Raw genomic sequence first — 14,944 nt, 5'->3', positions numbered from 1 at the left:
CGAGCTGACCCGGTCCGCCCCCCTGAGTCGTTTGGGGTCTGCGCTCGCCAGAGCCAGGCTCCCGCAGCCCGCGCTTCGGGGACCGGAGCTACACTCTCCCGCGTCTGCGAGCCCGGCGCCCCGGCACTGGAGCGAACAGTTTGCTCTTCTGAACCTCCTTGGGCAGAGGTCCTCCCCTGCACGGTTCGTTTCTCGCTTAAAACCTCAGACCTGGGAGAGTGTCACTTCTAGAGAATGAGGGTGTTTGAGTCTGTGTTTGTGCCATCCCCGCTTTCTCCTCCTGGGATGGGCGTAATATTGGGGCAATGGTGGAGCGGCGGGGCAGTACGACCCTACCCAGAGATTCTGCCACCGCAATTTTTTTTTTTTTTTAAGAGGCAGTGAGTACTGTTTTAAGGAAGGCTGGTTTGGAGAGGGGGCGATTTCTTTTTCTTTCTTTCCTCTGAACTACTGGGGAGAAGGAGAAATAGCAGGAATGAAAGTCTACGCGGCTGCCAAAGAGGAGGGGGACTGTTTTGGAGACCTTTCCGTGGCAGGATCAAAGCTCATAGTTTTGCTGTGGCGATCTGCCCTTCTTACACACTCATTCCATGGGGAAGGCAACTAGAATTTATAATAAGTCCAAGTTGTAGGAAACAATTTGAAAAGAAAACCAAGAACAAACCAAATGTTCTTTGCTTTCCTATTTATTGTAGCTTTCACATTGGCATGTAAAAAACTTGAATCGTTCATGTGTGAGGTTGATTTTCTTTTAGAAGCATTAACAAATTAAGTCACTTTTCTTATGATTAAAAAAAAAAAAAAATCTTGGGCACGGTGAGCTTGGCTTTCATTAATTGGGTGCTCCAGTATTGTTCCATTCGCCAAAACCTGGATGATCACAATTCATTTGTATTGTTTCCAGCTTGCTTCCCAGTACATGACTTGTCTGATGTCTCCTCTGTTTTCTACCAGTGATTCCCCAGACCAGCTTACACTTTGCAGGATGCCTTAAACCTCCAGGAAGATTCCTGAGGGAGTCAGGAATTTTCTCTTAAACTTTTTTTCTCCCCCCTCTCTTTTTTTTAACATGCCCACAGTCATAGTACCAGTGACTTAGAGCAGAGCACACACATTTTGAGCCTGTCAGAGACTAGTGGCTGCTTGTGACTTGAGATAGATTCGCTGCTGGACTTCCAGAGCTTCAAACGTGGACCTTTCCTTTTGGTGTGTTCTTTCCAACCATACTGTAGCACACATATGGGGAGTTAGTCCAACCACTGATACTTCTAACCATTTTGGCTATTCTATCTCTGTTTCAAAGTATACACACTCACTACTCAACTTGAGTAAAACCAGGGTGATCTACTGCCAAGATTTGAAATATTCTGAGTTAAAGGAATATTTAAGTGATACCAACTTAAAGATTCTCATGTTGTTAATATGATGATATCCAGGACAAAGCTTAATAGATATTATAGGTATTTAGAAAACATTTTATATGCCACAGATGGATGTTACGTTATTAGCTTAGCAAAGAGAGAATACAATTTCAATGCTCAATGTCCGAATTCTTGAAACAGATCTCCAAAATGGACAATTGAAGCAAAATTTTCCTACCTCCCACCTCCCATAATTATATACTATACTTTGCTTTTCAATGGAGCTAGCAATTCTGTGACAGATTTCTTATATTCACCCTCATGCTATCAGCTATTATTGTACTTTCAAAGTGTGAAATTGACAAGCTGGTCAGTTCTATGAATTCAGCTGTCAGACTGTGTCCGGTTAAAAATTGCTAAAAGCTGTAAAAATGCCTGCCTAGAATTTTCTTTTTTAAAGGAAAGGCAGCTAGGGGATGAGGATTAAGTGGTGTTATTAATTGTAGATTTTTAAAAATAGGTGCACTCTAATGTAAGTTTTATCACTGGCTTTGTTTATAAAACACTGGTTTTGTTTGTTGGGAAGCACATTTATTTTAGATTTCTACTATTTTAAAAGTGGCATTCAATTTGTATCTATATTTCATTTTAAATAGTGAGCACTTTACATAGAAATAATCTGTTCTTAGAGCTCTCAGTAATACTAGTATAATAGAAATAAGATTCAAAGAGGAAAAGTGTCTTTCAAATATATTTTAATGTATGAGTAATATATTACTTTTGTAATGACATGCAAAGAGGTGAATGAATTAAATATTTTATTGTGGAGGTTATGTAACAAATTCTTCTTAGATCAGTGCAGTTGTAGTTGCTAAAGTAATGAAATGCAGTGCTCTATTTTAATATATATGTATTTCAGTGGATAATCATAAAAGCAAAACTGCTTAAAGTATTAAATACAATGATTTGATTTTCCTTTTAAGATTGACATTCATTTATAGTCAGAATATCTCAAAGTCCAGAACTAAGATTTGGAATCCCCTCATCTGCTGCTATTTGCTAAACCACTAGGGGCCTGTATAACTGTTCTTATATCCAGGAGATAGCCTGGTATGGCATAAGAAAACCCTTCCTAGAGAAACATTTAAAAAGAATCAGGTAGGCAGTCCCCTGTGTTTTTGTTTTGTCTTTTTAACCTATTAACTCATGCTCTGATGTTAGTCATAGATATTGATTGAAGGGTTTTTCAAGAATATTGTTTAGAGCATTACACTATGGTGGTGCAAGGATGACTTTTCACAGAGTGTGTGGAACATTGGAGAGGTATTTCTGCAAATTCATATGTGATCCTAGTTCTCAGTGTATGTCAAGGATAAACAAATAGGAACGTTAAGAAGTTTTTCTTATTGGACTAGAAAAGGATGTTATTTGCATAATGCAAGGTTAAAAGAGAAAGGAAGCAGAATTACTTTAAGGAATGTGTAGTCATGGATTAATGGTGTGATTAAACTGGCTTTGTAAGTGCTGTGCAAGTTGTGTGAAAGGAGAATCTGAGGCTGTGACTACAGTTTAGTCAGCACTTGAGGACTTGCGCCGGGGATGCACAGTACATTTTTAAGTGTCAGTTTCACAAATTTGAAATCGACCAGCTGTGGCAATCTTGATAGACATTAGGCAATAAGGTCAAGTATACTTACACTGTTCTTCTGTTGATTTTCAGTTTTTCAAACTGACAAGGGTGACTATTTGTAAAAGAGCACACTGTAAGTATTTGCATATTGAATATCCTTCAGACCAAACTTGATTTATCAAGTCATTGAACATTTCTATTTTTAAAAGGATTCTTTGGATAAATAAGAATTCATTAACACAATCACGTATTAAAAGTGCCATTTCAGGAGTGATGGATTTCTCAAGGTGATTTGGCTTTAAAAATACCCTTTCACTGTGTATTTGTGGGTAGTCGGAGAGTTGAAGTATGTATATGCTCTAATTTATGATTCTGAGAGCATCAAACTCTTAGGCTCACATCTTTAAATATACTTTTAATCTTTGATCATAGGTGCCCTTTTCCCAAAGTTTCTGGTCATTACGAAAATAAACTTTACCTTGAATGTAATATATTCAACTTAGAAGCCACAAAGTACACTTTTAGGATTCATTTTATAAGCATGAATATATGAAATGCTAAATAGAAAGATATAATTATTCAGTTTTCCAGAGTATTCAGAGACTATTTTTTTTTTTCCTGTTTTCTTAAAGGGCCAGTAGTTTTTGATTGAAAAGATTAGTTTGAGTAAATGAGTTATATTTTAAGTGAGGCCTACTCAGTGTGTTTTTGCCTTATGGAGTTATTTTTCAGTTCTTTGTACTGTTTGATTTCTTGGAAAAATCTTTAAAGAAAGCTACTTACTTGTGATGGCATAAAGACAACTTGCAGCTGCAAGCAAAATCAGCGTTTAAAGAATTTTTACATTATCAATGATTTGCAAAGAGTTGTTTTTTCCGTGAGCTACAAGATTGAGGATTCCTATATAACACATCAACGGAAGAAACCTGAGAATGTGGAGGAAGATTACTTAGGAGGGAATTATCAGTAAATTTCACTGCAACAAACATCCCTTGTTTAAGCTTCCATAATATCATGGCACAGTGACATTTCCACCAAAGGATAGGTTTGTTTGGGGATATGTTTTCTGTATGGATAATTTCATTTGCTTCTAATTAGTAGCTGGTAACACTTATTAAAATGCCATGTGTGGCTTGCCTTTGTTTTGACAATTTATAGTGTCCAAATTCTCCCACCCCTAATTTAAAAATAAAAAAGTGTTTCCAGCTCTCCACAGTCAAGCCCCTAAGAAAGATAGCTAAAAGAATAAGTGGTCTGTGCCTGCTGATTGTTCATTATATGAAATTGTAGCCTCAGATGTAGAAGTTTACTGTTTTCTTTACGTCATAAGTCTTGGGAGGTTAAAGAGCAAACGCTTGTACATTATAGAGGTCTCTGACCTAATATAACCTAAATAATAGAGTCATGACAGTGGTGCATGACTGAAACATTAATGAAATAGAATTCTTGAAAGACGTAACTCACAAAATTACATTTCAGGCCTATGCCCCTCATTTTCCCTTTAATAAATCACCCATTTGCTTTTATGTAATCAGCAGTTTGCAGTTTCTTAACATTTATAAGATATTCTTAAGACAGACATTAAGGTAATTTAAATATTGTGTCTGGTTATACTGTCAACTTGTTGGGAAGAAAGAATAACTGAAATAGTCTGCTATGTCCTGCCTCCTTCCTCTGAAACTAATACATTCGATATCTTTCTGTTCATTGTTTTCTGTTTGATGCTGACATCTTTAATAGGGTCATATCAATACTTGTCAGTTACTCTATAACTTTTTAAAAATTACAAGAAACAAAGAGCAAAACGGAACTTTTTCTTGGCTTTTCGACCTCTGCTGCTCCCTAAATCAAATCCATATATGTCATAGATCAGTAAATTAAATGAAAGAGATGCCAATTTAGAAAGCTAAGATGGCTGATTCTGTCTGTGAGGCAGCAGATCAGGTGCACCCATGCACAGACAGTATCGAGACCACTTGAATAGTCCTTGTGGTTCCTACCTGCAGCAAGCAAGTTCTGCTCTCCTTTGCAAATAGCCACTCTTAGGTGGCAGGCTCCCCTTTGGCTTCTTCGGCATTTATAACGAAATATAAGAGCAAAAGCAGCTGTCTGAAGCTGAGTTTTCTCCTAGGTCTTTGAATTCACTGCCCAGAAGCAGGACTTAACTTTGACATTCAGATAACAATGTCAGGAGCCTCGTGACCTTTACCATTTTGCTATTTACTGGGTTTAACCATTGTAACTGTCAGGGTCATGAGATTGATTGAATTTATAAATTCTTAATTGTCTTTTTCCACAGTCCTCAAGCTATATTCCTTAATGTAGCAGTAGCTAACTAAATTGAGATTTGTGAATTGCATTTAGAAAATTGTGTTTCTCAGTATTGCTTCAGGATTAGGGGAAAGTGTGCTTTCAGATCTATGAAATGGTCATCTTTAATCATCGGGTCCCAAGTAACAAGTGACTTCTTTTTTAAGCTTCAGTAAGCGGATTCCTTTTATTAACAAAAAGGTTGATATTAATACTGATTTTATTAATAATTGAAAAACAGTTATCATTTAATCTTGTTTAAGCATGTAGGTGTATAGTGTATATAAATATAATGCTAAAGATTGCAAAATCTGGACCAGCTTCTTTTTTTTTTTTTGACTACAGTAAAAAAAAACATAAATTTGATGCAAGAAAAACTATATACCTTAGTTTTGTCACTTATTTTCTGTGGAATCTTGGCAGAAATTACATAACATTTAGGGTCTTGTTTCACCATCATAACATAGAGAAAACAGCCATAGATGTGATGAAGATACAATTAGATAAGAATTTGTCTTATTTTGTATTTTAAATTAAAAAAATCCTGGATGCAGGAGTGATGTAATGGACATGCTGTATTCTATGACGTGATTTTGTATGATAGTGTTCTGCTATCTTCATCTACTATAAATTATTGCTTCCTGATTTAAAAATGAAGACTTGGATATGAGCCGTGTACACTCTGTTGTGTACATGGTATAATTACTACAGATTCTAGAATTACCTTTTCCTGTCCAGCACCGTTTTTGAAGTCTGTACACATCAGTATGCCATAGTACGCTGTTTATCTCAGAAAGCTTTTAAAGGAAAAGCTAGAAATGATTTTACCTACAACGTACAAAGAGAGAATTTTGTTTAAAAGTGAAAAATATCTTAATAGATTCTTCATATTTGATGTCGAGCTAAGTCTTGAGGAAGAAATGTTTAGAAAAGCCTTTAATTAAAACACCGCACCGACAGAATTGCCTTTTTTTTTTTTTTTAATGGTGGTGCATCTTAGAAAGCTCCTTAGCTCTTTGCCCAGCGCAGCTGTCCTTCCATGAAAGATCAGGTTTCAAGAGCAATGATGGATGGTGAGTGCCTGTAGCCAGTTGTGGGGTTTGCTCCGAGGTCAAATGTATTGATGGAGGATAGGAATTTACTGCCTTCTGTCTGTCCCTAAGATCCGCCAGTACAATTTAAATTAGACTAGACACATCAAATGCTGATCCAGTGTTCCATTATAGGCCCAAAAGACATTTGTTTGCAAAATTAAAAAAATTTTTTTTTTCCTCCAGTCTCCTTCCACCCTAACTGAAAGGACATATCATGCTTGAGCTAATGGTTTCTTACTGCACAAGTAGACCCCAGCCTTCTTGCAAACACATATTTGAACTGCTTGTACTAGTAACTTAATTAACATACTGTTAAAGGATTTTAAGAGAGAAAATATGGCTATTCATTTTGACTTTTCTGGTTGAAATAATTCAGTGGGTGATTTTTAGATACTTGGTTTTATATCCTTATTTATAAATTCTGTTGTATATTTTAATTTAAATGGAGTAGTAGGCTAATTGATAATAATAGAAATAATCTACTGGAAATGTCTTAAGTTTTCTAAATTCACTTAATGGCTAACTAATGATTTTCACATTTTTCTTGGGGGAAAAAGGGAGTTATAATATTTTACTAGAGGGATGCATTTTGGGGAGCATCTTCCATTGGAAATATCTCATGGATGGAGGGTGTCTCTGAGTCCTTTTTTTGATCCTCACTTTCTTCATCAACATTGCTTTCCCTTGTATGCTTTGGCCTCTGTGTCCCATCTCCATTCTAAACTCTTACTGTTTTATCCATAGCCCTCTTCAGATCACTGTCTATACTGTCTCATGAGCTATTCCTATCTACTTCTCATAGAAGCAATAATTTCTGCATAGATGACTCTGAAAATAAAATTGATAACTTCTCTCTGGGGTTCCAGATCTGAATTTTTTTTTTAATCTGCTTGTTAGTTGAGAAGTAGAAAGCTCTCCTTTGTCCCACATTCTATATTTTATAAACCTAAAATATAATCTTTCATCCATACTTTTTTCTTGGTACCTTGTTTTCTCTTTTCTCCTTTTCAGTTCTTCCTAAAAACTTTTGCTTTCTGAAACTTAAGGCTTTCAACTCTGCATCCTCAAGTGCTGAATTCCCAGCATAACAGTCAAAGCCCCTTGAGTCTAACCCCAGCTTGTATGTCCAGCCTCTGTTCTCTGCAGAACCTCAAGAGCTCTGACCTGCTGCAGTGTCAGAGCCCCTGCCCGCAGGCACCTTTTTGGTTCTACCAGTGCTGTTCTTAGAATCCCCTTTCTCTTCTCGCCAGCTGTCCTAACTTGGAGCTGTTGAAATCCTCCTAATTATTCTCTCATTTTCCGATTCTCAACTCAAGTGCTACATGTTCTTTGCTTTGAATTTATTTTGAGTTGAATTTAATTGAAATCATGACATTGAAGAATAATTATTCAGTTGAAACCTTTGATGATGCTCAGGACATTGAGATAGGTGGAAAACTAATTTCTTTTGATTTTCTTTATTTATAAAGTACAATAATAGTGATTGGTATATAAAGTTGTAATTGTGATGGTTGCTAAAATTTACTGAGCACTTACATGTCCCAGGCGTTCAGCATAGCACTTTATTTTCACTGTCATGTTTAATGTCTAAAACAACACTAAGTCAAATGCTTTTATTATCATCAGTTATTCAAGAGGAGATTCCCAGGTGGCGCTGGTGGTAAAGAACCTGCCTGCCAATGCAGGAGAACTAAGAGAGGTGGGTTTGATCCCTGGGCCAGGATGATCCCCTGGAGGAGGAAAGGGCAACCCACTCCAGTATTCCCCTGGAAAATCCCATGGACAGAGGAGTCTGGCGGACTACACAGTCTATGGGATCATAAAGAGCTGGACATGACTGAAGTGACTTAGCAGGCACATTGAAGAGACAGCCTGAGAGTCTCTGTGTTTCTTTCTCTGCTTGGGACTGAATTTTTTTTTGAACTCAAACTGTTTGGTTTGGACTGGTTAATTTTTTTTTGCAGTTGCCTTTCAGCTCTAAAATTATATGCTTTCAGGCCAGTCGCACAACTTCCTGAGCTCTTGGGTTAGTCCTGGAGTAGAAGTGGTTAAATAAAATATTTCCACCAAGAATAGTTTTTTTTTTTTTTTAAATCACAAAGGCTTGCATTTTCATAGCTGCCCAACAGGTAGGGAATCAAAAGCATTTTTACAAAGAGAGCTATAGATTGAGCAGAGATATCTGATGAACAGCCTCCTGTCAAAGAAATGGAATTATGCCAAGTGACTGATATGTATGTGTTCTGTTTACTGGCAGCCTACCCTGCCAACTGTATCTGGGAAATTTTGCCAGTTATACTGTCTTCTAAAATATTCTTTTTGCAACTCACCTGTTAATTTCATGTTCAGTAATGGATGAGTTTATAACATTTTTCTCATTTAACCCATCTTTATAAAAATTTAGCTTTTTTGGTGGGAGGGGGATCAGGCAACAGATAACCTATCTCTGGTTAATTATGGTCTTAAAAATAATAATACAAGACAGGATGTTTGATTTGTTTGATTTGGAAAATTATTTTTTTCTCTGACAACAAGGTACCCTGAAGTTTTAAATCAGACATAGCACATAAAGTTACATGAAAAATGCTTTGGTCATTTATGGCTCATACAGTATGTCAACAATTAAGAGTCTTCTTTGCCCAGGTTTCTGAAATGCCCAGGTCTCTCACATGCATGCACTGTCCTATTTAGTCATGTTTTCCTGTGGGTTAATCTATAAACATAACCTGTTAGGAGCCTGGAGCTGTGTGGACTGTGTAGTGAAGGTTTGAGGACTGTGTAGTGAAGGTTCTTCCATAATAAGGCTCATAATAAATGTTTTTTGATGCTAATAGTTATAAAGAGTGAGAAGTTCAATAAATATTGTTAAAAATATCCAGGTACTATTTAAGAAATTGTTGGCGAAGTGCAATTGAATTGAATCTGAATTTTACTTTTGCCTAGACTCACCTTGAATCTGATCTCTCTTTATCAAAAAAACCTAAGAGATATACTATTTAAATCTTGATTTTAAATTTATCATTTAAAACTTGTTTTCTCTAAATAAGTTCTTGTTACTCCGGTATGCCAAAATAACTATTAACTTTCTTTCAGCCAAATTATTCACTACCTTTTAATATGTTAGCTGGCAAGGCCTTCTTCCTCTTTTGCCTAGACTGCAACCTCTCTGTGTTTACTTGGGGTCTCAGTGTGGTTGCTTTGGTGCTCTGTAGCCAGCGTGTTCCTTAAGAAATTCACATCTGATTATGTCACCCTTCTCCTTCAGATACTCCAGTGGCTGTCCCTTCTGCTCTAAGTAAAGCTTGAAATACTCAACAAAAGTCACTCGGCCCTTGATGTCCTTCTCCCTTCCTTGTCCCTTGCCACTTTGCCATTCTCACAGTTGTTTTTTCTGTTTCCCTTTCCTTCACCCCCAACACACTTGCAGTCCAGATACTAAAGTATTTGCTATTTGCCTGATGTGCTACTTAGATTCTTCTGTGTGTAATTCTGAGCATGCTTTCTCCTTTTCCTGGAAACTCCTTTCTGCTTCCATCTTTGCCTAATTCCCCTCTTCCTTCAGGGCTTAGCTGAGCTGAAAACTCTTCCAGGAAGTCTTCTCATCCTGACAAACCTGGATACCCTTTCTTTTAGCACTTAGAGATGCAAACGCCTTTTACATATGGCATCTTTCATAATGCATTGTAATTGCTTGTTAATGGTCTGATTCATTACAAATTCCTCAAAGCCAAAGCCCAAATCCATTCCCCCATGGCATTTCTAACACCTACCCCATGGCCGCCTGACTCAGTGTCCTAGTAATATTGGCACATTGTTACTGAGTAATTTGTGAAAAAATTCACGTGCCTAGAAAAAGCAGAGGTTAGCTAGCTCATAGCCCAGATCTTACAACCCATATGTTTAATGTTTAACTTTACTATTTATGATTATATTGTCAGTTGCTTAAGTAATTAATTTTAGTTTACTTGAGCTAACTTCCACTTACCTAGCTCCCTACCAAACCAAGACAAAGCCAAATCTGTGTATACTGAGTGTATCTCCTCATATGCCACTAGACAAGACAAATCTGCCTTTACATCTGGCTGTGGTAGGAATTCCCAGATGCACTTAATTCTGACACATGGTCATTATTGAACCAAAAGCCATTGCCTGGCATGATTGTAGCTTGTATTTGTTTTCTTTTTAAGGGGCCTCAATGAGGCTGCCAAATGTACAACAGGTGCCTTAGTTTTATACTTGCCAATCTGTTGTTATTCAAATGACCGCCCTAACAGAGACTAATGGTATCTAATAAAATTGATCTCAGTTCTGGCAAGCCCGGCTTGGACAGGCAGGAGCAGTAGGCACTGCAGTGTGGAAATATGCTGGTGTGGAACACTCCTGGTGAAGCCGACATTTTTCAGAAGGTGACATATGTCTCACACGTAGGCCCCTTGTTTACGATGAGCCATGGAAATTTTCCACTGCCCAGTATTATATGAACACTAGGATTTGCGACCTCTAATCTTATTTTAGATGGGTTCCCTGGGTGGCATGGGGACAGGACTAGCTGTGCCAGCTTATCAATGAATGTCTGTGCCATGTCTGTAAGGCACAGCCAGACAATCTTTTTAGGCCAAGCAGCTGGCTTGTATGACCGCTTGTATTTCCTGTCAGAAATTTCGCCTCACTGATTTCATAAGGCCCTGCTAAGACTTCAGTATTCAACAAAGAGATCTGGGAGAGGAGTATGTCAACTTGCAAACAGGAGCTGTTTGGACACTTGTATTTAAACACTGTGTATGATTTTGTGGGTTTTTTTCCCCCATGCTTTAAAGGAAACTGGCCTAAGGAGAGCTTTGTCACCAAAGGAAGTGACTTCTTGGCAACTGGCCATCAGAAGAACTCAAAAGTTTGAGTGATAAGTGTTAGAAACAGGTCTCACAGGGATATGAAATGCATTTTTTTTTTTCCTATAAGGATCTTAGAAATCTCATTTTATACACTTACCTGCTCTCCCATTTTTGTGTTTATTCTTTAAAGGATCGTACATTTATCTTTCCTAAATGCAAGGCATTGTGGGAATGAAAGGATGAGCCAAATGCTGCCAGGTACAATTTGCACAGATAGGCAGAGATCCGAATTCTTAAGATTTTGGAAAATTAATTCTAGCATAATGTACATTTCTATTGGAGACTGAAAGGCGTAGCTACCCACTTCAGTATTCTTGCCTGGAGAATGGCAGTTGGACAGAGGAACCTGGCAGGTTACAGTCCTTGGGATCACAAAGAGTTAGACATGACTAACAATCTGTTGCCATGTGGAAAAAAGAGCTACTCAAGTTACCGTGACAGTAAAGCTTACAGGTTTCACTAAATAATACTAATAATCATTGCTAGAATAAGAGGAGGTGGTTAGAGCCTTGATTGCCTAACCATCCTTCACTTGGCTTCATAGTTAATTGAGCTCATCTAATTTCCTGTGATCCAGCATATAGAATAGTTCTTAGGTTAGGATTTGGCTATTATTGGACCATCTTTTTGTATTATTTATACCCATCTTACTTGAAAAAGAATTTGTGGCAGCTATTAAATCATATGCTTCATTATCCTTAAAAAATCACCTTGGTAGAGCAGACAATGGATTATTGTATAGATGGTTAGTTTCTATGAAATATTAAAAAAATATGCATCTTCTTAGCCTCCTTCTGAAGAATATTTTATTTCAAAGCATTTAAAAAATGATAGAGCCCTTTAAGGAGTGTAACTAACTACCCATGTAGTGATTATTGTTAGTAATGGGAAAAAACTATACTAAGTAAAAGTAGTATAGAGGTGAATAATATTTTTAAATTAGTGTTTTTAAAAGGCCAGCTACCATTTCTGTTTGTGTTGTTTTCACAGTCGTTTTCATCATTTGGAAGAAAAGATGCACATGATATCGTAGGATTTTATAGTAGTAACATTCTTTGCAACTAGAATTGAGAAAAATAATGAAATAAACAAATGAATAAAAGCTGGCATCCACAAACGTACATGAACATGTTATCATTGATAGCCAAAGGGTACATAAATGATTTTCTAGATATTTTAAACATAGGACTCTATTTTTTCCTTTTGGATTTTTTAGGTACCAGAGTGACACATTACATTATGTTTTCATATCTTGCGATGAGAACTAAATACATTTTTGTCTGTAAAACGGACCACAGTAGCCTCTTTGTCATAAAGATTGCCATTTCTCAGAGAGTGAGTGGGAAATCTTCCAAGGGTGCAAGAAAGGATGTTAGTTTAAACTTTATGTTGAGGAGACTTCACTGTCCCAGCTAGCCCTTCCGCCTTGGTCTCCAGAACCTAAGTGAATTTGTAGTTAATGCTGTCCTTCATATACTGCAGGAAATGGGATTCTTGCTGATGCATTGCTGGTTCTCAGATGAAGGAAGGTTTTGCATCAGACAGCATCTGCTTTGATGAGGGACCTACTGCTTTTTGTCAAAAAAGACTCAAGGGAAGAACAAGAGACAGATCTTTATGCTATATATTTTTTAACCATAAGGAAACAAATCACCATCTTAATTAAAATTAAGTATAATTAAAAACTTGGTTGTAGTAGCTGTGTTTCAAGTGATCAATAGCAACATGTAGGTAGGATCTATTGTATAGAATAGTATAGCCAGAAAATTCTGTTGTTGCACAAAGTTAGTTTGGACAGTGCTGAGCTGCCTGATGGTTCTGAGACGTCATGTGGTATTTTCCAGGGTACATATATAGTAAAGATAAGCCATTTGTATACCGAGAATACCCATTGATCTTACAAGCAAAGAATCTACTTGTCAGATGTAAGTGAAAGATACTGTGTCTCAGAAATAATCCTCAAGGGAGGTGAATTAATAGCCGATTCTGTGCTTTTTGTCTAATGACATAGATGCATACCCTCTGATTTTTGTATTTGTCCAATGTGGAGAAATACTCTTCTATGGAAGTCACATATGGAAACAAATTCAGTTTTATCAGTTCTGCCACATCGTGTCTCAGGTTTCTTCAGTGAGTCTTTTCTGTTGTTTTCCAAGTGATTTTTGTCTGTCTGCAGCTATTTTTCACTGAAGGGCTGTAGGTGATCATACAATTAGCATTCAAACAGGATGCTATGAGAATGAATGGGGATGCTTTGAATGGGGCAGCTGGTATAGATGGGCTGTTGTCAGCAGACCAATAAATCTGACATCTTAAAGCTTCATATGCAGAGTAGAGCTGCTGCTGCTGCTAAGTCACTTCAGTCATGTCCGACTCTGTGTGACCCCATAGACGGCAGCTCACCAGGCTCCCCTGTCCCTGGGATTCTCTAGGCAAGAACACTGGAGTGGGTTGCCATTTCCCTCTCCAATGCATGAAAGTGAAAAGTGAAAGTGAAGTCGCTCAGTCATGTCCGACCGTCAGTGACCCCATGGACTGCAGCCCTCCAGGCTCCTCCATCCATGGGATTTTCTAGGCAGGAGTACTGGAGTGGGGTGCCATTGCCTTCTCCGGCAGAGTAGAGCAAATGTGTGTATTGTTAGGTTGATCAGGAGGGCAGCTTGAAGGAAAACCTGGGGAGGCAAAAGCATTATGGAGCCTTCTCTTGTCATCTTTCCTACTTTCCCATCTTTCCTACTGTCCTTTTGCTTTATTACGCGCTCTGGATTTTGTCAGGGATCAGGCCAATCCAGTGTCACATGTAATTAATGCTGACAGACACATATCACTGCAACCTATTAGAAGTCATTGAAAGAAGTGTGGAGGCAGATGAGGACCTCCAGACTCACCCCTGACAGTCCAGTGGGGATGAGAGGCAGGGCAGTAGAGACAGAACTAGGCCAGTACTTTAACTGCTGCCTCGCATCTCTCCACTCATTTCCTGCCACTGAGGCAAGGGTTAAAGGCTCCACTTCAGGTTTCTGGAGAGCTGTCCTAGAGCAGCCAGGGGAAGGAGGAGGGATGAAAGCTGAAGGACTTTGTAACAGTTCCTGGGAACAGAGCCCTGCTTTCTCCTAACTGGCTTCTCTCTTGGTCATGGAACCTGAGGTGATTGTTCCCAGATGCTTTTCTCTTCTCCTTTCACATCATAAGTCTCTATCACTTCCCACGGAGAGCATCACCATGTCTGGCAATTTTGTTGTTCAGTTGCTAAGTCATGTCCGATTCTTTGTGAGCCCAAGGACTGCAGCACGCCAGGCTCCCGTGTCCACTGTCTCCTGGAGTTTGCTCACACGCATATCCATTGAGTCGGTGATGCCCTCCAATCATTTCATCCTCTGTCACCTCCTTCTCCTCTTGCCTTCAATCTTTTCCAGCATCATGGTCTTTCCTAATCAGTTGGCTCTTTGCATCGGGTGGCCAAAATAATGGAGTTTTGGCTTCAGCATCGGTCCTTCCAGTGAATATTCAGGGTTGATTTCCTTATGATTGACTGGTTTGATCTCCCTGCAGTCTAAGAGTCTCTGATAATGTTAGTTGCTGCATTTGTCTTTTTCAGGTAGCCTTTTTATATTGTTTTGTTTTTTGAATTGCAAAATGTCGACTATAACTATACTT

General features: G+C 38.1%; 1 protein-coding gene across 9 annotated transcripts in view; it reads left to right on the top strand.

Annotated features, from left to right (window-relative positions):
* Positions 1-2,029: 2,029 nt before the first annotated feature.
* PTPRD (protein tyrosine phosphatase, receptor type, D) overlaps positions 2,030-14,944 on the top strand; it is a 572,360-nt gene continuing 559,445 nt past the window's right edge. For 8 of the 9 annotated variants that reach the window (XM_010856991.1, XM_010856992.1, XM_010856986.1 and 5 more), the window contains exon 1: positions 13,889-14,434. The gene's annotated coding sequence lies outside the window, so the exon portion shown is untranslated. Of the gene's footprint in view, positions 2,685-13,888; positions 14,435-14,944 lie in introns of those variants that run through there. The other variant, XM_010856985.1, reaches the window with a different exon arrangement.

Source organism: Bison bison, unplaced genomic scaffold (assembly GCF_000754665.1).
Source record: "Bison bison bison isolate TAMUID 2011002044 unplaced genomic scaffold, Bison_UMD1.0 scf7180017864376, whole genome shotgun sequence".
Lineage (NCBI taxonomy): Eukaryota > Metazoa > Chordata > Mammalia > Artiodactyla > Bovidae > Bison > Bison bison.
Note: the sequence above shows the minus strand (reverse complement) of the source record. Positions and strands in the feature narration are given on the sequence as shown.